General features: G+C 36.4%; 2 protein-coding genes and 1 pseudogene across 2 annotated transcripts in view; 1 reads left to right on the top strand and 2 right to left on the bottom strand.

The window, feature by feature from the left end:
* Positions 1–2,466, bottom strand: part of LOC146403233 (olfactory receptor 6C6-like) — a 105,040-nt gene extending 102,574 nt beyond the window's left edge. Inside the window, exon 1 of the mRNA XM_084955932.1 lies at positions 1,753–2,466. The gene's annotated coding sequence lies outside the window, so the exon portion shown is untranslated. The remainder of the gene's footprint in view (positions 1–1,752) is intronic.
* Positions 1–24,732, top strand: part of LOC110255239 (olfactory receptor 6C1-like) — a 371,689-nt gene that overhangs the window by 23,899 nt on the left and 323,058 nt on the right. The gene's annotated exons all lie outside the window — the stretch shown is intronic.
* On the bottom strand, positions 13,385–14,323 carry LOC146403232 (olfactory receptor 6C2-like; annotated as a pseudogene).

Genomic DNA, 24,732 nt, shown 5'->3' with positions numbered 1-24,732 from the left:
TCCATGAGGATGGAGGTTCAATCCCTGGTCTCACTCAGTGGGTTAAGAACCTGATGTTGCCATGAGCTCTGGTGTAGTTCACAGATGTGGCTCAGATTCTGCATTGCTGTGGCTGTGGTGTACTCTGGTGCTCCAATTCGATCCCTAGCCTGGGAACTTCCATGTGTCATGGGTGCAGCCCTAAAAAGCAAAAAAAAAAAAAAAAGGAAAGAAAATAGGTAAGAGAAGAGATGGTGCACAAAACAAAAAGCAATTGGCCAGGTGATAGATTTAAACTTGGACGTATAAAAACTGGATTAAATGTAAATCATCTAAATATCCCAGCTAAAAGGCACAGATTATCATATTGAATAAACCAGCAAAACCAAAGTATAAGTTGTATAAAAAAATTCCCTTTTAAATATAAAGAGCATAAAATTAGAAGGATAATAGTGCATATCCCTTCCTAGCACTAATCAAAAGAGGTCCAGAATAGCTATATTAATATGAGACATATTAGATTTTAGGGCAAAGTTTACCAGAAATACAGAAGGTTATTTCTCAATGACTAAAGAGGTGAGTTTATTAAAATGACACAGAAATTCTCAAATTTAATGCTCTTAATAACAGAGTTTCAGAGTACATGAAGCAAAAACTGATAGACTACAAGAAGAAATAGTATTTCAACTACTATTATACAATTACAGTAGGATATTTAAACAAAATAATTGGTAGAACTAATGAACAGAAAATCAGTAAGAATATGGAATACTTGAGCAAAACTTCAAACTAATGACTAATGGATAAAACAACTTGGCAGAGGATCAATATGGAAATTGAAGACTTGAAAAATTCTGTAAACCACTGAGACCTATCAGGCATTTGTAGAACTTTCCACACAAAAATAGCAGAATATATGTTCTTTTCAAGTGCAAACTGAAAATTTGTCAAGAAAAACCATATTCTGAGCCATATGATAAATCTCAAGAAATGTAATACATTCAGTTCCACAAATAGTGTTTTCTGACAACCATGGAATTATGCTGTAAATAAAGAGAAATTTCCCCCAAATTCCAAATATCTATAAGGTAAAAAGCACACTTAAAAATGAATTTATGTTTTAAAAAAGAAATCTAAGGGAATATTATATAGAAGATGGCTTCACTGATGAATTCTACCAAATATTTAAAGAATTAAGGCCAACCCTTCTCAAATTCTCCCAGAAGGTTGAAGAAAGGGGAAACACTTTCAAATTAATTTTACAAGGTATTATTATCCTGATTATCAAACTAGATAGAATACTATCAAAAAACTACAGGCCAATATTTCTGCTGAATATTGATGTAAAAATCCTTAACAAAAAATACTACTAAACCAAATTCACCAGCACATTAAATGGATCTTACACCATGTCCTAGTGGGATTATCCCTGGCATACAAGAATTGTTCAATATATAAAAATTAATGTGTGTGATACATGTTGTATTGAATTGGAATTCTCAATGTTGTAAAGACATTAATTTTACCCAAATTGACCCATATATCGAATGCAGTCTTAAATCACTGAAGAGTATTTTTTACTTGCTTAGAAAAATTGCCAACATTTTTAAAGTTTTATGAAAAACAAAGGGCCAAAAAGAGCCCAAGTAATCTTAAGGAAACAGAAGAAAGTTGTTTGAATTACAATACTGACTATAAAAACTTATTTTAAAGCTGCTATAAATAAAACAGTAGCATACTGATTCAAAGATAAGTATATCAATGGAATTAAATGAAAAAGACTCATACATGAATCAGTTGGTTATGACAGGCTTGCCATTGAATGCAAGTAGAAAAGATCAATGGTCATTCTTTTCAAAAAATAATTGCGAGTTACTTGGATAGTCACGTGAAAAAACTGAACATTGTTCCCTACCTCAAGCCTTATATAAAAGTTAATTTCAGATGGGCAATTAACCTTCATTTGTAAGATACATGAGTAAAACTTACAGTCTAGAACATTGAGGTATACCTCCCTGGCACTGGGTTCTGCAAGGATTCCTGAAACAAAAAATAAAGAGCCGTAACATAAAGGAAATCATGAATTGACTTCACTACAGTTAGGAACTGGAGTTCAGTTAAGAACCCGATATAGTGTCCATGAGGATATGTGTTTGATCCCTGACCCCCCTCAGTGGATTAAGGATCTGGCATTGCTGCAAGCTGTGGCATAAGTCACAGATGCAGCTCTGATCTGGTGTTGCCATGGCTGTGGCATCGGCCTGCAGCTGCAACTCTGATTCTACACCTAGCCCAAGAACTTCTATATACTGCAGGTATGGTTGTAGAAAAAAAAATTAAAAACAAAATTAGGAACTTTTGCTTTTTAAAGTCAAGATAAAAAACAATAGGAAAAGCAAGACAGAGATAATTAAAAATATGTCAGTACATAACCCTGACAAAGGACTAGTATATAGAAGATCACAAAACTCCAAAAAAAAAAAAAAATTAAAGAGGAAAGAAATCTAATAAAAGGTACACATTTTTGAATAGGCATGTCACAAAATAGGAAGTCTAATATCCAAAAAGCATACAATAAGGTGTTCAACATCATTAGTTAAAATATGGCTAAACTGGAAAAGTTACATGTTAGCAAGAATGTGGAGCAATTATTACTTTTATCCATTGCTGATAGAAGAATGAATTGGCACACTATTTTCAAAAATTATTTGACAGTGTCAACTAACCTGAGAACATGGCTACAATATAGCCTATCAATTCTACTGCTAGTTCTATATTCTAAAGACATGAGTGAGTATGTCTGCCGAAAAACATGTAAAGGGAATTCTTAGCAGCCATTATGACTCATACTGGGAACCAGCCCAGATATCCATGAAGAGAAAATGATTAAATTGTGTTGTATTTTTATAATTGATTACAACTTATAAATTAAAAGAATAAACTATTGCTACAACTGTCACAGACATAATGGGAGCAAATGAAACCAGACTCAAAAGAGCACATTCTCTGCATTCCTATTCATACAATGATCATGAACATACAAAACTAATCTTTGGCATTTTATGTCAGTATAGCAGATTTATTTGCAAAGATATTGATCTGAAGAGACATGAAAGAGGTTTCTATGAGGCTGAAAATATGCTATATCTGGATCTGTGTGATGGTTACATGAGTAGCTACACTTACAAAAATTCGTCAATCTGTACACATTGAATTATGTTCCTTTTTTTTTTTTTTTGTCTCTTTGCCTTTTTTAGGTGGCTCCTGTGGCACATGGAGGGTCCCAGGCTAGGGGTCTAATCAGAGCTGTAGCTGCCGGCCTATGCCAGAGCCACAGCAATGAAGGATCTGAGCCACCTCTGTGACCTACAACACAACTCATGGCAACACAGCTCATGGCAACGCCAGATCCTTGACCCACTGAGTAAGGCCAGGGATCGAACCCACAACCTCATGGTTCCTAGTCAGATTCGTTAACCACTGAGCCACGATGGGAACTCCTATGTTCTTTACTATATATTACATATATGCTACAACTTCATGTTTAAAAAATATTTATTTTTAGAGATACGTACTGAAATATTATAGGTGAGATAATATGTGTATCTGTTTCAAATAATCAAGTAGGATTTGTGAGGAATGGACCAGTTTGTAGATGAGACAAGATTGACTGGAGACAGATACTTGACACTGTGATGGGTACAGCAGGGGGCATTATGCCGTTTTCTCAATTTATGTAAGTTTAAAATTATGAGAAATAAAGTATCCCTTTAAGCCATTGCCTGGCAGAGAGTAAGCACTCAAAAATATCTGTTTCATTTTTTAAATTTTTAAATTTTTTAAAAAATTAATTTATTTATTTCTCTGCTCTACAGCATGGGGGCCAAGATACACTTACATGTATACATTTTTTTTCCACCCTTCATTCTGTTACAATGTAAGTATCTAGACATAGTTCTCAATGCTACTCAGCAGGATCTCATTGTAAATCCATTCCAAGTTGTATCCGATAACCCCAAGCTCCCAATCCCTCCCACTCCCTCCCTCTCCCATCAGGCAGCCACAAGTCTATTCTCCAGGTCCATGATTTTCTTTTCTGTAGAAATGTTCCTTTGTGCTGGATATTAGATTCCAGTTATAAGTGAAATCATATGGTATTTGTCTTTATCTTTCTGACTTATTTCACTCAGTATGAAAATCTATAGTTCCACCCATGTTGCTATAAATTATATTATGTTGTTCTTTTTTATGGCTGAGTAATATTCCATTATGTATATATACCATATCGTCCTAATCCAATCATCTGTTGATGGACGCTTGGGTTGTTTCCATGTCTTGGCTATTGTGAATAGTGCTGCAATGAACATGCGGGTGCATGTGTCTCTTTTAAGTAGAGTTTTGTCCGATATATGTCCAAGAGTGGGATTGCAGGGTCATATGGAAGTTCTATGTATAGATTTCTAAGGTATCTCCAAACTGTTATCTATAGTGGGTGTACCAGTTTGCATTCCCACCAGCAGTGCAGGAGGGTTCCCTTGTCTCCACAGCCCCTCCAGCACTTGTTATTTGTGGATTTATTAATGATGGCCATTCTGATTGGTGTGAGATGGTATCTCATGCTAGTTTTGATTTGCATTTCTCTTATAATCAGTGATGTTGAGCATTTTTTCATGTGTTTGCTGGCCATCTGTATATCTTCCTTGGAGAAGAGTCTATTCAGGTCTTTTGCCCATTTTTTCCATTGCTTGATTGGCTCTTTTGCTGTTGAGTTGTTGCTTATATATTCTAGAGATTAAGCCCTTGTCAGTTGCATCATTTGAAACTGTTTTCTCCCATTCTATAAGTTGTCTTTTTGTTTTCTTTTTGGTTTCCTTTGCTGTGCAAAAGCTTTTCAGTTTGATGAGGTCCCATTGGTTTATTTTTGCTCTAATTTCTATTGCTTTGGGAGACTGACCTGAGAAAATATTCATGATGTTGATGTCAGAGAGTGTTTTGCCTATGTTCTCTTCCAGGAGTTTGATGATGTCTTGTCTTATATTTAAGTTTTTCAGCCATTTTGAGTTTATTTTTGTGCATGGTGTGAGGGTGTGTTCTAGTTTCATTGCTTTGCATGCAGCTGTCAGGTTTCCCAGCAATGCTTGCTGAATAGACTTTCTTTTTCCCATTTTCTGTTCTTGCCTTGCTTGTCAAAGATTAATTGACCATAGGTTGGTTCTCTATTCTGTTCCATTGGTCTGTCTGTCTGTTTTGATACGAGTACCACACTGTCTTGATGACTGTGGCTTTGTAGTATTTCTTGAAGTCTGGGAGAGTTATGCCTCCTGCTTGGTTTTTGTTTCTCAGGATTGCTTTGGCGATTCTGAGTCTTTAGTGGTTCCATGTAAATGTTTGGATTGTTTGTTCTAGTTCTGTGAAAAATGTCATGGGTACTTTGATAGGGATTGCATTGAATCTGTAGATTGCTTTGGGTAGTATGGCCATTTTTACAATATTGATTTTTCCAATCCAGGAACATGGAATATCTATCCATTTCTTTACATCTTCTTTAGTTTCTTTGATTAAAGATTTATAGTTCTCAGCATATAGGTCCTTTACCTCCTTGGTCAGGTGTATTCCGAGGTATTTGGTTTTGTGAGGTGCAATTTTAAAAGGTATTGTATTTCTGTATTCCTTTTCTAATATTTCATTGTTGGTATACAGAAATGCAACTGACTTCTGAATGTTAATCTTATATCCTGCTACTTTGCTGCATTTATTAATCAGTTCAGGTAGTTTTTGGGTTGAGTCCTTAGGATTTTCTATGTATAGTATCGTGTCGTCTGCATACAGTGACAGTTTGATCTCTTCTCTTCCTATATGGATGCCTTTGATTTCTTTTGTTTGTCTAATTGCTGTGGCTAAGACTTCCAAAACGATGTTGAAGAGCAGTGGTGAGAGTGGGCATCCCTGTCTTTTTCCAGATTTGAGTGAGAAGGATTTCAGGTTTTCCCCATTGAGTATTATATTTGCTGTGGGTTTGTCATAAATGGCTTTGATCATGTTCAGGAATGTTCCCTCTATACCCACTTTGGCGAGGGTCTTGATCATGAATGGATGTTGGACTTTGTCAAATGCTTTTTCTGCATCTATTGAGATGATCATATGGTTTTTGACTTTTCTTTTGTTGATGTGGTATATGACATTGATTGATTTGCGTATGTTGAACCATCCTTGTGAACCTGGGATGAACCCAACCTGGTCATGGTGTATAATTTTTTTGATATGTTGTTGGATTCAGTTGGCTAAGATTTGGTTGAGAATTTTTGTGTCTATATTCATCAAAGATATTGGCCAATAGTTTTCTTTTTTGGTGGTATCTTTGTCTGGTTTTGGAATGAGGGTGATGGTGGCATCATAGAATGTCTTTGGGAGTGTTCCTTCTTCAACCTTTTGAAAGAATTTAAGGAGGATGGGCACCAGGTCCTCTTTATATGTTTGGTAGAATTTGCCTGTGAAGCCATCTGGTCCTGGACTTTTATTTGTAGGGAGTGTTTTTATGACCTCTTCAATTTCATTTCTAGTGATTGGTCTGTTCAGTTGGTCTGTTTCTTCTTGATTCAGTTTTGACAGGCTGTAAGATTGTAGAAAACTTTCCATTTCTTCCAGATCGTCAAGTTTGTTGGCATATAGTTGTTCATAGTATTCTCTTATGGTATTTTGTGTTTCTGCAGTATCTGTTGTGATTTCTCCTTTTTCATTTCTAATTTTGTTTATTTGGGTTCTTTCTCTCCTCTTCTTAGTGAGTCTGGCCAGGGGTTTGTCAATTTTGTTCACCTTTTCAAAGAACCAGCTCTTGGTTTTATTAATTTTCTCTATTGTTTTTTTGAATCTCTATTTTATTGATTTCCTCTTTGATCTTTTTAATTTCCTTCCTTCTGCTGACTTTAGGTCTCTTCTGTTCTTCTTTTTCGAATTCGTTTAGGTGGAGGGTTAGGTTGTCAATTTGAGATCTTTCTTCTTTTTTGAGAAAGGCTTGCATCACTATGAATTTCCTCTGAGCACTGCTTTTGCAGTGTTCCATAGATTTTGAGAGGTTGTGTCTTCATTATCATTTGTCTCAAGGTATTTTTTAATTTCCTTCTTGATTTCCTCATTGACCCATTGGTTTTTTAGTAGCATGTTGTTTAGTCTCCATGGAGTAGGTTTTTTCTCTTTGCTTTTCCCGTGGTTGATTTCTAATTTCATGGCATTGTGGTCAGAGAAGATACTTGAATTAATTTTTATGCTCCTAAATCTGTTGAGGTTAGCTTTGTGTCCCAATATGTGGTTGATTCTTGAGAATGTTCCTTGTGCACTTGAGAAGAATGTGTATTCTGATTTTTTTGGATGTAGTGTCCCAAGGATGTCAATTAACTCTAACTTTTCTATTGTTTCCTTTAGGATCTCTGTTGCTTTATTGGTTTTCTGTCTAGAGGATCTGTCCATTGGTGTTAGCGGGGTATTAAAGTCTCCTACCATGTTTGTATTCCCATCAATTTCTCCCTTTATGTCTGTTAATATTTGTTGTATGTATGTGGGTGCTCCTGTATTTGGGGCATATATGTTGATGATAGCAATATCCTCCTCTTGGATGGATCCCTTAATCATTAAATCATGTCCTTCTTTGTCTTTCTTTATGTCTTTTGTTTTAAAGTCTATTTTGTCTGATATGAGTATTGCAACTCCTGCTTTCCTGTCATGTCTATTGGCATGAAATATTTTTTTCCACCCCTTCACTTTCAATCTGTATGTGTCCTTTGTCCTAAGGTGAGTTTCTTATAGGCAGCAGATTGAAGGTTTTTGCTTTTTTATCCACTCAGCCACTGTGTGTCTTTTGATTGGAGCATTCAGTCCATTGACATTTAAGGTGATAATTGATAGATGATTATTTATTGCCATTTTAAACCTTGTGTTCCAGTTGATTCTATGATTCTCCATTCTTCCTTTCTTTTTTTGGTTGGATGGTCTCCAATTATTTTCTGCTTGAGTGTTTTTCTTTTCATTTTTTGCAAATGCAATGTTTGGTTTTAATTTGTGGTTGCCCTGTTTTTTAAGTATGCTAACCCCTTCCTATAATTGTGTGTTTTAGCCTGATGGTGCTGTAGGTTCAAACACTTCATTACTATATTAAAATTAAGAAGAGAAACAGATGAAAGAAAGAAAGAAAGAATGAAAGAAAGAAAGAAAGAAAGAAAGAAAGAAAGAAAGAAAGAAAAAGAAATTTAAAAAGAGAGAATTTATTTCCTCACATCCCTTGCCCACATTTTATGATTTTGATGACTACTTTTTTTCTTTTTAGTTTTATTTTGTTTTAAACATGTTCATGATTAAATCTGCATGCTGGCTTATCTGAGTGACTGCTCCCTGATTGTGGCTTCCTCATTCCTTTCTTTTTGGTTTAGAGAAGCCCTTTCAATATTTCTTTTAGCCTGGGTTTTGTATTGCTTTTAGCTTTTGTTTGTTGGAAAAAAATTTTATTTCCTCTTCTATTTTAAATGGTATTCTTGCTGTGTAGAGTATTCTATGTTGCATATTTTTTCCTTTTAGCCCTTTAAATGTCTCTTGCCATTCCCTCCTGGCCTGTAGGGTTTTGGAAGAGAAATCAACTGATAACCTTATGGGGGTTCCCTTGTAGGTAACATTCTTCTTTTCTCTTGCTGCCTTTAGGATCCTCTCTTTATCATTAACTTTTTCCATTTTTATTATACTGTGTCTTGGTATGGATCTATTTGGGTTCACCTTATTTGGGGCCCTCTGTACTTCCTTTATCTTTAAATCAGTATCCTTTAGATTTGGGAAGTTTCCAGTGATAATTTCTTCAAATATATGTTCCATCCCCTTATCTTTTTCTACTCCTTCTGGAATTCCTGTTATGCATAGATTGGCCCACTTTATATTATCCCATAGGTCTCTTACATTGCTTTCATGTTTTTTCATTTGGTTTTCTGTCTGCTGACCTGTTTGGGTGATTTCCATTATTCTATCTTCCACATTACTAATTTGTTCTTCTGCATTATTCATTCTGGTTTTTACTGACCTTAGTTCAGTTTGTATCTCTGCAAATGAATTTTCGCATTTTTCTTGGTTCCTCCTTATATTTTCAAGTTCCTTTCTGAGGGTGTCTGCATTACTGTTCATATCTTCTCTTAAAATTCCTTCAGTATTTTCACTATCTCCCTTTTGAACTCCAAGTCTGCCAGACTGCAGCGGTCTGTTTCATTGTTGACTGCTTTAGGTGAGATCTCTTGTTGATTTAACTGGGGGTGGTTTCTCAGCTTCTTCATCTTGCTTGTTTTCTTTTTCCTGGTGGAGTTGTACTCCTCGTGGCTGGGCAGTGTTTGCCTTGGCACTGCTGTGGAATGTTTCCTGAGGGCTGGTGTTGTTGGTCATCTTCTTTGAGGCAGCATGGGTTTTCTTGTGGCGGGGGGAAGGGCTGACATGGTCTCTCTGAAGCAAAGGAGGACTTCCTGAGGGCAGACAGGACTGGGAGGTCTGCACTGCGATGGAAGCAGATTTCATGTGGCTGGGCAGAGATTTCTCTGGTGTTACTGGGCTGTGGGGCTCTTCTAGGGGGCTGGTGGTGCTAGTCAGCTGTTCCTCGGGATTGCAGCACCCCCCCAAGGGTGGGAGCAGCCAGCTGGGCCGCTGAGAACCCAAGGGGCTCTTCCCCAGGGCAGCAGGGATTAGCAGGATCACAGGGCAATGGAAGTAGATTTGCACAGCCAGGCTGAGCTTGTACTAGCTTTTCTGTGCTGCAGGCCTTTTCCTGGGGGCTAGCATTGCTGGGTGCTGCTCTGTGGGGGTATAGCCCCTCCAGAGGGCAGGCTGGCCAGGGCAGGGAATGCTCCTGCAGTGGTTGGCTTCCTGCAAATGGTGAGGCCAGCCCTCTGGGATGGCAGGCAGCCTCAGGTCCAGCACAGGTGCACAGGGTCGGGAGAGGGGGGATGAACTGGGAGTCAGAGCTTTCTGATAGCTGGTGGGCAAATGAGCTCACTGTGGTGTGGGGAGTATTCTATGGTGGCCCACCCCTCCTCCTCCCCCCTCCCCAGCACTGGCACCTTGTCTCTCCTGCAGACCCAGCTCTTCTCCCAGGTCCCCTCTGATGTGGCTTTCCACCCCCCAGCCCTTAGCGTATTGCGCCCTGCACCCACAATGCTCAGCTTCCTAGTCTCCCAGGCAGTCTCTGCCCCGAGAACTGGACAGACCAGTTCCTGGTCCCCCAAGCAGTCTCAGCACCACCCACCCCAGCCCGTTCCCATTCCCGGGGACTAACCTCCGGAGCTGAGGTCTCGGTGCCCAGCCCCCTCCCAAGCGTCGGTTTTCAGTGACTGTGCCAGTAGTTGAACTCACACTTACTGCTGTGCTCTTCTCTGCATCTGGAGATCCCTCCGATTCGGTTGATTTTTCCGTGGAGTAGGTGACTTTGCAGGGTGCAGGAACCATTTCTCCTCCACAGTTCCCTTTCTGGAGTCCCGTCCAGCCCCGATTCCCCTTCTCTCACTCTCCTCTTTTCTCTTGTTTTACCCAGTTATGTCACGAGATTCTTGCCATTATTGGAGTTTAGGTTCTTCTGCCAGCAATTAATTGCTGTTCTGTGTGAGTCGTTTAACCTATAGATTTGTTTTTTTTTTCTTGTGTTTGTGGGAGAGGGCGAGGGTGTCCTCCTACTCTTCTGCCGAATTCTCTTTTTATTTTTTTATTTTTTTGGATTTGCCGTAGTAGCTCAGCAGAAAGGAACCCAACTACTATCGAAGAGGATTCGGGTTTAATCCCTGGCATCACTCAGTGGTTAAGGATCTGGCGTTGCCACAACCTGTGGTGTATTTGCAGATGTAGCTTGGAATTGGCTTTGTTGTTACTGTGGCTGTGGCCGGCCACTGGAGCTCCAATTTGACCCTTAGCCTGGGAACTTCCTTATAACATACCTGTGGCCCTAAAAAAAGAAAGATCTGTTTTTGATATTATTATTTTTAAAAACACTTTTGGACATTAAATGCAACTTAGGAGACTAGTTGTCTGGCATTTTGGAACAAGGCCTGTAGAAGAGTGACTTTTCAATCTGGGCCCTCAGGTAAGCTCTTAGTGGGCCAAGAAGAGCAGAGAAAGGACTCTTATTCCTGTAGTGCAGGCCTCCTTCAAGACACCTGTTTCAAGATAGGTGAGGGATATTATTGCAATCTAAATTTCTAGAAACTTAAACTTTTGAATAACTCAGTAGTCATTAAGTTCACTGATGTCTACTTGGAGATACCCAGTGTGGGTCAGATCAGGGATTTAGGACAAGGAAAATATAATTGCAAATATTGTCAAACTAGGGGTGAGGGCATGGACTAGGCTAATTAAGGGAATGTAAGAAGGTTGGGCAAAGACACAGAAATGATGTGGAAAAAAAATGAGTCACCCAGAGAGAGCTTTTGTAGCAGAAAGAGAAAGATACAATTTATATTAACTGTATCTTTTCAATTGATACAAAGAGTTGCCAAAAAGCTCTACCTGCATAGGAAAAGTTTCCCAAAGTCTCATTTCACTCTGGTGCTCTTTCTAACCACTTAATACAATTAGTGTTGCTCTAAGCAGCAGCATGGCTCCCATTATTTATATTAATTTATATATATTTAGAAGTTCAGCTCTTTTTGAAGGAAAATTAGAGCTATTCTAGTGGTCATAAAATTTTCATTCAATAGCTCTTTCAGTTTTTATTCCACAGATTAATTTCATTTTTTCATTTTCAGTCTAATATTAAAAAGATGTATTGCATTTCATAGTTTAAGCTTACTGTGAACATTTTTCTTGTTTTTGTTACTTATAGAAGTTTTAATACATGTAGAGTTTGCTTGAGGAGCTTTTTGAAAATATCTTGCTCAAAGTGTTTCTCTGGTGAAGCTCCCTTAAGTCAAAAACAAAACTTTGGGTCAAAAATACAGAATGTGAATTTTGGGTCTAGTAACCAGCTTGGTTAACTGAAGCATTTTAATATAAACAGAACATGAGCCATACCTACGTGTAACTTAGAATTTTCTAGTAGTCGTATTATAAAATAAAAATGAATTGATTTTAGTGTTCTATTTTATAAAATCCAACATATTAAAATATGATTATTTCAACCTGCTATTGCTATAAAATACTTTTTGAGATGTGTCACAGTCAAGTTCCTTGAAAGGTTATTGACGTCTTGTTCTACTTGCGTGTTTCTCAAGGTATAAATTGTAAAAGTTAATAAGAGGCAAACTCAACCAAAATAGAAGCAAGGAGGATTGAATGGGGTTTCTTAAGCCCTAGGACAACAGCAGAGGCCAACAACAAGAAGAAAGGCTTCCTCTTCTTGCCTGGCCAGAGCTCAGCCAATGAGAGAGGGTCAGGACTCAGCCAATGAAAAACCATGCACTCATTGTTTACTACAGTCCTCCCAGCTTCCCTTCCCCTCTTTAAAAGCGTCCTCCTCTTCTTGCTGTGTGAGGACTTGTATGTGGATCACCATGGTTGCAGACCACAAATCAAAATTCTTCTTTTTTTGCTGGAGAAATAATTGGTAGTCTGTGTACGTCAACAAAATGAAGTTCAGCATAGGAAGTAGTAAGCGCTAGTCTCACACCCATGGAGTTGCAATCATTTTTGTGCCAAATCTAGATGCATTCCATGTTTTTCACTTATTTTCACTTTTTAGATTTTTACTATCTTCTAATTATTTTAGCTTCTTACCAGAAAATCCATATAGTTATAGATAAAAATATAGAAGCAAACACAGATGTAGCTATATATCCATTTTCCTCACAAATTTACTTAGAGGAACTATTAACACATTAAATTCACATGTTTTCTGTTTAAATTGATCTATTAGTCTGTCATTTTTAGATATTCAATATCGTAAGGGACTATTGTCATAATTCAGCTTCTACATTAAGATATGATCATTTGGAATAGTTTCCTTTTTTTAAATGAAAAAAAAAACCTGTTTTTGTTATTGTTCTTTGTGATGTTTATATTTATTTAATGCCCTGGTCTTGGATCCCTTCTAAAATATAAGACATATAATGACAATAAATTTGTGGGTTTTCTAGTCTCTTTTCCAGTACCAGTTTTTTTGTGCTCAGCATTAAAAAACACTCTTGATATCTAGAAGAGTAAAAGGCAACAGCATAATTACCCTATTTGAAATGTACAATGAACTCATTGTTTTTGTTTCTTTTGTTGTTAGAAGTTTTGTAGTCTTGTTAAGATATAACTTCATGGTTTTGTTTCTTAGAAATGTATTTTCTATTGTTTTTAAGAGAGGTACCTGAGACAATTTCCATCCTAGGATAGGAATGATTTGAAAACTTAAAGACACATACTTAGGAACTAATGATCTTTTCATGAAAAATTTTTTATTCTACATGAGTGAATTCCATTAGATCTTTGAGATTAATGCAATTCTTTTGATTGCATCATTTAAAGCCCGTTTAATTTGCTTGTTTCTCAAGGTGTAAATGAAAGGGTTTAGCATGGGAGCAATGGAAGTAGTGAGCAGTGTCACACCCTTATTAACAGCCACTGATTCCTTTGCTGAAGGTTTAACATAGGTGAAGATACAGCTTCCATAGCTGATGGAGACCACAATCATGTGGGAAGAACATGTAGAAAATGCCTTTTTCCTTTGCTGGGCAGAAGGGAATTGCAAAATGGTCTTGAGGATGTGTACGTAGGATAGAACCACACACACGAGTGTCCTGATAAAGGTCAACACAGCACAGACTATGACCATCTGCTCTATGAGCCACGTTTCTGAGCATGAGATCTTTAGGAGGGGGGCTGCATCACAGACAAAATGGTCAATGACGTTGGAGTCACAGAATTCCAGCTTTAGGCCCAGGCTGAGTGGGAGGATTATGATCAACAAGCCAGCCAGCCAGGAACCAATGATGAGTCTCCTGCAGACCGTGTGGTTCACGATGGTCACGTAATGCAGGGGTTTGCAGATGGCCACGTAGTGGTCATAGGACATGGCGGCCAGGAGAAAAAACTCAGTTACTCCAAAGAGATCAGTAAAAAATAGTTGCGTAGCACAACTGTTGTATGTGATTGTCTAATCACCTGTTGCTATGTTGTACAAGTATTGGGGAACACAAGCAGATGTAAATGCAATTTCCAAGAAGGAGAAGTTTTGTAGGAAAAAGTACATGGCAGTTTTGAGGTGAGAGTCTGTGGAGGTGAGGGAGATGATGGTCAGGTTCCCAGTGACGCTCAGCATGTAGGTGAGAAACAGGAAGATGAAAACCAGAGTCTTCAGCTGTGGCTCATCTGGGAGTCCCAGCAGGATAAAAGTTGTTACTGTGTGGTTTCTCATCATTGAGGCTTGCCTTCTACTCAGTCTGCATTTATGATTCAGAGACTTTTTATACACAGAGAGTAGTTATCAATGAATGAAAAAACTAGCAAAAAAATTTGCATTTAAAAACTATCTTTGCAAATATCCTTGAATTCCTAGGTTATACAACTATGCATTTTTGGTCATTTTAGGGGAGATTTTAAAAAAAATCAGAATTGCTTTATCTATATCACACTCCAAAATATTATGGGTGCTTCCTTCTCATCATATTTTATATTTTATGTCCATTTTCTGTTTTATTTTATCTATATCTTGGATTTGACTTTCCCTTCTATTTAGATTTGCCTGCTAATGTTCTGTGAGAGCAAGAGATCACTGACTAAAATGTAAAGCTGAATCATAAACTTTCTTTGTCACCTTCATGTGTTTCCTTGAAGTCTTGTTACTAAAAAGTACAAATATATCATGAACAGTTTGAGTCTCACTATGCAGAGAGTCTGCATCTAATACTGAGGATACTGAGTCCTAGTATTACAATTTAAAATGTTTGTGTTTCCTTTAAACAACTTCTTTCTTGCTCACCCATTCCTCTGATTCTGTCTCATAATTTTCTTTTATAATTACACTATTTCCTCTTGCAGTGCAGAAGATAAGAAGTGTTTTGATAACAAATATATTGTATAGAATGAAAATATGTATACAGGGACATTAAAAAATTAAAGTTTTTCTCTGTTTTCAATCTGTTCTGTTCAGGTTGAAAAACATTCCAAAATATTATTGCTAATATCGCTAAAATAAAAAAATTTAGATTGAACTCAAGCACATTCTTTGAGTATAGCTAGTTTTCCCTGTGAATCAGTTGTGTCCTCAACAAAATGGAAATAATAACAGTATCCTTCATATATATATATATATATATATATACATGTACATATATATATAATGTTTGAAATTAAGTTAATAGATAAAGTACTTATAAAGTTCCTGTCTAATAATGAGCAATGAATATATTTTTTAACTATTTTTATGGTCTAGTCCACAAAGATTTTCCCTTTAATTACCAGCCATTTAATCATTAATATAGTATAGGAATTTTTGGTCCCCATGAATCTAATGAAACAATTTATGCTAATGTTCATCAAACACTTGCTTTTTCCTATTAAAGTTGAGGGACATTCTAAGTAAACATTAACCATACAATATTCATGTCATTCTCTCAGAACTTACCTTAATAGCACATAAGTGTTTTTTGCCCATCATCTTTTTGCTTTTTAATTTCTAGACTTATTATTGTTATTTTATTTTTTTTTTTTGCTGAAGTTGTAGTGCTAAGCATTTCTTTACTCCTAATTTTTTTATTGAATAAATTTGACATGTATCATTGTGTAAATTTAAGGGGTATGGCATGTTACTTTGATACATTTTTAACTGTGACATGATTATAGATGTAGCAATATTCATCACATTACACAATTATAGTCTAATATGATTGTCTATATCAGTAGATTGTGCATTATATCTCTATGACTTATTGACTACTTGTTACAACTTTTTACCATCCAATTTTACTTCTTAACATATACACTCTCTTTGGGTTTTTTCTTCAACTCCTAAACTCCAAAATAATTGATCTTCAGTCATATACCCAAATGTACTCCAAACACAAGTCCAAAATGAAATGCTTGATTTTCCACACTCTCATCCTATTTCTCTTCCTTTTTTTAAAATAAAAAATAATCAAAGTCATATTTTATATTTATTGGATCCTTACTATATGCTAGATATTGAAATAAACACTTCACATGTATGATCTACCTGGAAGCATCTTCCCTCCAGGGCTCAATGTTTTCACACTCCATCTCTGTCCAACATCTCCAGTTTTTCTGGAAAAGCAGGTACTCTGCCACTGGATTTTAGTTTTTCCTTCTCAGGTATTGTGGAGGTTATTAATTCATTACAACATACAAATTATGTTACTTTTAGATGATCTATTTTTAATTGCTGCTTAAAGTAATCTTATCAATGACTATGCTATCCAAGCTTAAAGAGCCCTAAAAATGATGTTTAATTAATACCCGTATTAGAACTTTCATTGCTAAATTTTATAGTCAAGAAAGATTAATTCATTAGAGGCAAATATGATCCAAATTTCAAAAAAAATGTCAGAAGTTGTCATACTTACACTCTGGCAGTTAATCATAGCCTCTCTCTGTTAGTTGTTTAACTACAGCTATTCTTGTAGCTACAACCTGAAAATGAATATAATGTTGAATAGGAACATGAGAATGTCTGGCTTTCCACAGATTGAATCTGGTCACTCCTACAGTAACAGCAGCTTGGGAATGCATGATTTCCTTGAGATCTTTTTATCTTTGGTCAAATACATCAATTTCCACTCAATAGATGCAGTGGCATCACAAGCCTAGGAAATAGCTTTTGTTTTTTTTTTTTTTTAAACTTTCAATAATTGAAAAGAAAAGCAGGTTCAAAAGAACTAGTGGTCTTGGAAGAGTTGATGTTGATGTTTTGAACTTTTCTGCTCAGAAAGAGGGTTTTCCAATTCCAAGCCTGATGCTTATTTCATTTGCCACCTCTGCAACAAAATTAGTAAACGGAAGAGTCCTTGGTGACCCAGGTTAAAAAATCACCAATGAAGCATCTGTGTAATCATTTTATCTCATCTGACCTTTGAGTAAAGGAAAGAACAGCCCTAACAGTGGGGAAAACAGACCTAACAGTGGGGAAAACAGCCTAACAGTGGGAAAATGGCCTTTAGGGATAGGAAAATAAACAGAATTATTTCAGAGACTGGTAGGAAGACTGACCCTAATTAAAACCAAAACCTAGTCCAGTTTCTTTTAGCCAATTCTTCTGAAAGGGAGTTAAAGATGATAAATGTCTCTCTGCTTTTTCTATTTGTTATAAAAGAATTAATTACATGTTGACATTTTATTAGATGTACAACAAAAAATTAAAATGAAAAAGAATAAAGATTGACTTAAAGTTGGCAGAATATTAGAAATCAACAATATTTTAATTTAAAAAAGACTTTAGAGGTAAGAAGAGGTAATATTTTGGAGCATGTCTTTCAAGACTTTTCCTCTTGCAAATATATCCATGTATATCACATGTAATAATTACAAATGCATGAACACTAATTTAAATATAGTTCTATAATAGCATCCACAGATTAACATACTTACTCTACACTTATATATGTGTGAACCTATTTATATCCCAGTAATTATTTATCTGCATTCCTTTAAATCTATTTAATTTTGGTCCACTGGATCGATGTAACATCAGCATTTAATCCCAAATTTATCCCTGTTGTAAATATATGCTGTTTCCAAAGTTTCATCATTGTAAAATACAACCCTATGGATAATTATGCTGATTCTAATTATCTTCAATCATTTTAGCTTCTTTTATATTTTTTAGAATTATAAAAATTTTGCAAGAAAAACCCTTTCGAAAATAGTTTTGTATGTCGTCAGAAAAGTTTGAAGTGAAATTTCTTCAAGATATTGATATTCATATTTAGAACTGTAATCTACTAGTACAAATATTCATGTTTTCATTATCAATTTATTCATCACTGGACACTTAGGTTGTTTCCATATCTTGAATATTATAAATAACGCAGCAATGGACATGTGTGTGCTTATAAGTTTTCAAGTTAGTGTTTTTGTCTTTTTGTCTTTCTAGGGCCGCTCCTGCGGCATATGGAGGTTCCCAGGCTAGAGGTCTAATCGGAGCTGGAGCCACTGGCCTACGCCACAGCCATAGCAACGCCATATCCGAGCCGCATCTGCGACCTACACCACAGCTCAAGGAAACACGAGATCCTTAACCCACTGAGCAAGGCCAGGATCGAACCCACAACCTCTTGTTTCCTAGTCAGATTCATTTCCACTGCACCATGACTGGAACTCCTCAAGTTACTGTTTTTGATTCCTTTCAATACATAGGCCGAGGTGGAAGTGGTAGATCTCGTGTAGTTCTATCTTTAATGTTTTGAGGGGCCTCCCTACTGGTTTCCATGGTGGCTGTGCCATTTTACATTTCCACCCTAGGGCACAAGGGTTGCCCTTTCTCCACAGCATTTCACCAACAGTTGTCTCTTGTCTTTTTTAAAACAGCCACTCTAACAAGTGAGGAGATATCTCAGTGTCTCAATGTGGTTTTTCTTTTTCTTTTCTTTTTTTTTTTTTTTTTTTTTCAGGGCCTCACTCATGGCATATGGAGGTTCCCAGGCTAGGGATGGAAACATATCTACAGCTTTAAGCCTACACCACAGCCACAGCAACACAGGATCCGAGCTACATCTGTGACCTACACCACAGCTCAGGACAACCCCGGATCCTTCACCCACTGAGCGAGGCCAGGGATGGAACCCGCAACTCATGGTTGCTAGCCAGATTCATTTCTGCTGCGCCACAACGGGAACTCCTCAGTGTGGTTTTGATTTGCATTTCTCTGATGATTAGTGATGTTGAGCATATTTTCATGCGCCTATTGGCCATCTGTATGTCTTCTTTGGAAAAATGTCAATTTAGGTTTTCTACAAACCCCTTTAAAATCCAATTGAATTGTTTGATTGTTGCTATTGAGTTGTATGAGCTATTTACGTATTTTTGATATTCACCCATGTTGGATATATGATTGACAACTATTTTCATTTATTTGGTAGGTTGTCTTTCAATTTTGTTGCTGATTTTCTTTGCTGTGGAGAAGCTTTTCAGTTTGATATAGTTCCACTTGTTTATTTTTTTATTTTTTTTTTCCTTACCCGCATGAAACTTACTTTTGTTTTTTTTTTTTTTGTTTTTTTTAATATATATTTTTTTTATTTTCCCACTGTACAGCATGGGGATCAAGTTATCCTTAAATGTATACATTACAATTACATTTTTTCCCCCACCCTTTCTTCTGTTGCAACATGAGTATCTAGACATAGTTCTCAATGCTATTCAGCAGGATCTCCTTGTAAATCTATTCTAAGTTGTGTCTGATAAGCCCAAGCTCCCGATCCCTCCCACTCCCTCCCCCTCCCATCAGGCAGCCACAAGTCTTTTCTCCAAGTCCATGATTTTCTTTTCTGAGGAGATGTTCATTTGTGCTGGATATTAGATTCCAGTTATAAGTGATATGGTATTTGTCTTTCTGGCTCATTTCACTCAGTATGAGATTCTCTAGTTCCATCCATGTTGCTGCAAATGGCATTATGTCATTCTTTTTTATGGCTGAGTAGTATTCCATTGTGTATATATACCTTGTCTTCCTAATCCAATCATCTGTCGATGGACATTTGGGTTGTTTCCACGTCCTGGCTATTGTGAATAGGGCTGCAATGAACATGCGGGTGCACGTGTCTCTTTTAAGTAGAGTTTTTTCCGGATAGATGCCCAAGAGTGGGATTGCAGGATCATATGGAAGTGCTATGTATAGATTTCTAAGGTATCTCCAAACTGTTCTCCATAGTGGCTGTATCAGTTTACATTCCCACCAGCAGTGCAGGAGGGTTCCCTTGTCTCCACAGCCCCTCCAGCACTTGTTATTTGTGGATTTATTAATGATGGCCATTCTGACTGGTGTGAGGTGGTATCTCATGGTAGTTTTGATTTGCATTTCTCTTATAATCAGCGATGTTGAGCATTTTTTCATGTGTTTGCTGGCCATCTGTATATCTTCTTTGGAGAAATGTCTACTCAGGTCTTTTGTCCATTTTTCCAATGATTGATTGGCTTTTTTGCTGTTGGGTTGTATAAGTTGTTTATATATTCTAGAGATTAAGCCCTTGTCTGTTGCATCATTTGAAACTGTTTTCTCCCATTCTGTAAGTTGTCTTTTTGGTTTCTTTTTGGTTTCCTTTGCTGTGCAAAAGCTTTTCAGTTTGATGAGGTCCCATGGGTTTATTTTTGCTCTAATTTCTATTGCTTTGGGAGACTGACCTGAGAAAATATTCATGATGTTGATGTCAGAGAGTGTTTTGCCTATGTTTTCTTCTAGGAGTTTGATGGTGTCCTGTCGTCTATTTAAGTCTTTCAGCCATTTGGAGTTTATTTTTGTGCATGGTGTGAGGGTGTGTTCTAGTTTCATTGCTTTGCATGCAGCTGTCCAGGTTTCCCAGCAATGCTTGCTGAATAGACTTTCCTTTTCCCATTTTCTGTTCTTGCCTTGCTTGTCAAAGATTAATTGGCCATAGGTGTCAGGGTTTGTTTCTGGGTTCTCTATTCTGTTCCATTGGTCTGTCTGTCTGTTTTGATACGAGTACCACACTGTCTTGATGACTGTGGCTTTGTAGTATTTCTTGAAGTCTGGGAGAGTTATGCCTCCTGCTTGGTTTTTGTTTCTCAGGATTGCTTTGGTGATTCTGGGTCTTTTGTTGTTCCATATAAATATTTGGATTGTTTGTTCTAGTTCTGTGAAAAATGTCATGGGTAATTTGATAGGGATTGCATTGAATCTGTAGATTGCTTTGGGTAGTATGGCCATTTTTACAATATTGATTTTCCCAATCCAGGAACATGGAATATCTATCCATTTCTTTACATCTTCTTTAGTTTCTTTGATTAAAGATTTATACTTCTCGGCATTTAGGTCCTTTACCTCCTTGGTCAGGTGTATTCCGAGGTATTTGATTTTGTGAGGTACAATTTTAAAAGGTATCGTATTTTTGTATTCCTTTTCTAATGTTTCATTGCTGGTGTACAGAAATGCAACTGACTTCTGAATGTTAATCTTAGATCCTGCCACTTTGCTGCATTTATTAATCAGTTCAGGTAGTTTTGGGGTTGAGTCCTTAGGGTTTTCTATGTATAGTATCATGTCATCTGCATACAGTGACAGTTTGATCTCTTCTCTTCCTATATGGATGCCTTTGATTTCTTTTGTTTGTCTAATTGCTGTGGCTAAGACTTCCAAAACGATGTTGAAGAGCAGTGGTGAGAGTGGGCATCCCTGTCTTTTTCCAGATTTGAGTGAGAAGGCTTTCAGGTTTTCCCCATTGAGTATTATATTTGCTGAGTTTTCACTACATCTTAATGCTTGTTATCCTATGCCAATGAGTGAAAAAGTTTCCCTTTGATACCACAATGTATTTGTTCACGAAGACTTTCTCTTCATTGTTTTTGAACTGTATTTTATTCATACTGAAGTAGGAGAAGGGCCATATCTTCTGGTTTGCCCAGTTTGTAATATTAAACACACACTGGCAGACACCAGTGTGGGGACGAAGTGCTGACCTACGGCTCATAGTTTGCCTGAAAACTAGGACCCTCCCAGAGAATTTTGGGACATACGCAATATATATATATATATTAGATTAATTTCAGAAGTAGTAGAGAATGATGGTTGCAGTGTACCAAGTCTTGGGGGTCATCCTTTCTCTTTATCTCTCAGGCTACATATGCATCACTATGTAACAACTCAGCATGCTATAGACATTACTCAGTGTTCAAAAACTGTATTTTTTTCTTACAAGATATTATACAGTATTATAAGATATAATTCAATAAACTAATTGATACTGACATGTAACCAATAGATTTTGATTCATCTATCTTTCAGTAAACATTTGGAAGGAGGTAGGGATTGCTAATGAGTGATGAAGGGAGAAGTACCCATGCTCACACATTCCTACACAGAGCTTGTATATTTTTAATTTTGAGGTTGTGGTATGGCTTATGTCATTTCTGGATATACATTGTGTTAGAATTCTTATTTATATATCCACCTATTTATAGTAAGACATCTCCATATATTTTTGAAGTCTTTAGGTATAAATGATAGCTTATATATCTGAATTTAATGCAAGCAGGTGAACTGTTTTTTCTAAGAGAAAAATATGACCAAAATTAAACAAAGGGAAATATTACTAATGTTGAAAAACTTATTATACTTACTTTTTTGTCAGTCAATCATAGCTTCCTTAAGTTGATTCAAGTGAGTAATTCCTAAAGCCACATATGTTAAAATGGTTGGTTTTATGAAGATTTTCATGTGAACTTCTGTTCGCTTTTGCTCATGCATCATTTTCACCTTCACATGATTTTTGACTGTGTAGAAAGCTCCCTGAGATTGTTGTCACCAATAAATAAATAAATAAATAAAAGGATTGACTTTCTCAGGAAAGGCCTAAAGAATATTTTTATGTATATATTAACATTTAAAAGGTAAAAAAAAAAAAAAAAAAAAGTGATCCCAGTGGCAGAGACTCTCTCCTCTTTTGAAAGAGTTGGTATTTCAATATCTTTGGACAGAGAAAAAGGTTTGAACAATACCAACCTTATCTTTTCTTCCTTTTTTTTTTTTTTTCTCCAGTTTGCTGTCTCTTGAAATAAATGAATTTTAAAAAGGTCCTTGGTGTTTTACCCTCAGAAGTCACTAATGACTCTTTGGAGTAATTTTATTTGGCAAAAGCAAAATAACTAACAAAAAAAGTGCTTTGGCTCCAGTGTCCTTGGGGACAAAGAGGATAACAAGTATCAGGTTATTTTGTTCATTTTCTTACTTTTCTTAATAGTTTTACAAAGGAAAATCAACACACAGTAAACTGCACATATTTAGAGTGTACAATTTTAAAATTTGATGTATGTACACGCCTGTGAAAACATTAATACCATAAAAAGAGTGAAAATGTCCATCTGCCCCAAGGGTCCATGGCATCTCTGTTCTTCCCTGTGCCCTCTCCTTCCTGCCCTTCCCCACTCAGGCAGCCACTGATAAGTTGTCTGTCTCTGTGCACTATTTGTTTTCTTATAGCAGTTTAAGTAAACACAGGGATGCAATATTGTAACTTCCATTTCATTTACAATTACATTTGGATCTACATTTCATTTACAGTTATCATTACAATTGCATTTACATTGCAATTTACATTTCAACAGACGCAGTGAAGAGTAGCCATTTCCCACAGGTTCTAATAAGTAGGAAGGGTAAGAGGTCTTTTCAACAGCCCCACTATCTCAATATCACTTCATTTTGGCATGGGCTGCAAATGAGTTTGACTAAATTTTTATATATTTATATATTTGCCTCTAAATTTGATTTGCTCATAGGCAAATTATCTATTCCAATTCTTCACTTCCTTTTGGATTATTTGTATATCCTGTTTCTATATGTAAGAGCTCTTTTTATAATTTAAATATTAATCTAGCACATGTTTTTTTGGATTTACTGTACAATGTATTTTGATTTATAAAATGTTTTATTTTTAATTTTTATTTTTTACTGTATTTATGGCTGTTGTTCTTTATTGCTGTATTCCTTTCCAAAAGTATTTTATTAATTTACAGTGCCATCAAGTATGACTACTTGATAATTCCGTTTTGAAAATTACTGTACTAAAAAGCTGTGATTTTGCTATTTTAGTAGATATAAAATGCTATTTTAAAGATTTTTCTCTTGTATTTCTTTGTTTACTCTCAAGGGTAAATAATTTTTTCCATGTATTTGTTTACTAACTGTATTTCCTCTGGGTAGAAAAGATCGTTTTCCTTTTTCCCCATTTTTATTGAAATAAATTGACATATAACATTGTGTACAAGAAGTGTTTTAAATTACATATACTCAAAAGTATAACACTCTTTATTTTATTTATTTACTTTATTTTTTGCTTTTTAGGGCCTCACATGCAGTATATGGAAGTTCCTAGGCTGGGGTTCAAATTGGCACTGCAGCCGCCGGCCTACACAGAGCAGCAGCAAGGCTGGATCTGAGGCAGGTCAGCTACCTACACCACAGCCCATGGCAACGCAGAATCCCTAACCCACTGAACAAGGCCAGGGATAGAACCCATGTCCTCATTGATACTAGGGTTCATTAACTGTTGTGCTACTGCAGACAACTTCTTTCCTTTATTTTAGTGTTCTTTTTCCATTGAGAAGTGTTTTAACCGTGCATCATTTATTTTCTTCCAGAGAATACACACACGCTGTATATGTGTGTATACATGATCCATCTACTGATCTACGGATAGATCCATCTACAGATAGTATCAGTCGTTTAAACCATTGTGCACGTTGTAAAAAAATATAGGTCTAACATATTTACTTACAGAAGAAGTTGTAGTCACACATTCATTACATAATTCTTTTCACACTGAATTTAAATTCCATCTTTGTAATTGAACATATTACCTTACTATACAAATCTTTTTCTGGGATCCCAAATCCCTAGCCTGGGATCTGTCATATGCCACACATGCGGCTGTTAAAAATTAAAAATAATAAGAAAACACTAATAATTATTGAGCATTGTAACATGCCTTATATGGATTCTTGTCTGGAACTCTCTCTCCTTCAATTGTTTGTGTTTCCGTCTCGACCTTATCTTATGAATATATCATCACTCCTGCTCTGTAACCATTTACCCTTGGAGAAACCCTTGTTCGAAATATGTATAACCAGATTCAAGGATGAGTTTGC

Source organism: Sus scrofa, chromosome 5, assembly GCF_054392235.1.
Source record: "Sus scrofa isolate SSC_HxYL_T2T_F1_AM1 chromosome 5, Sscrofa_HxYL_maternal_Yorkshire_Landrace_v2.0, whole genome shotgun sequence".
Lineage (NCBI taxonomy): Eukaryota > Metazoa > Chordata > Mammalia > Artiodactyla > Suidae > Sus > Sus scrofa.
Note: the sequence above shows the minus strand (reverse complement) of the source record. Positions and strands in the feature narration are given on the sequence as shown.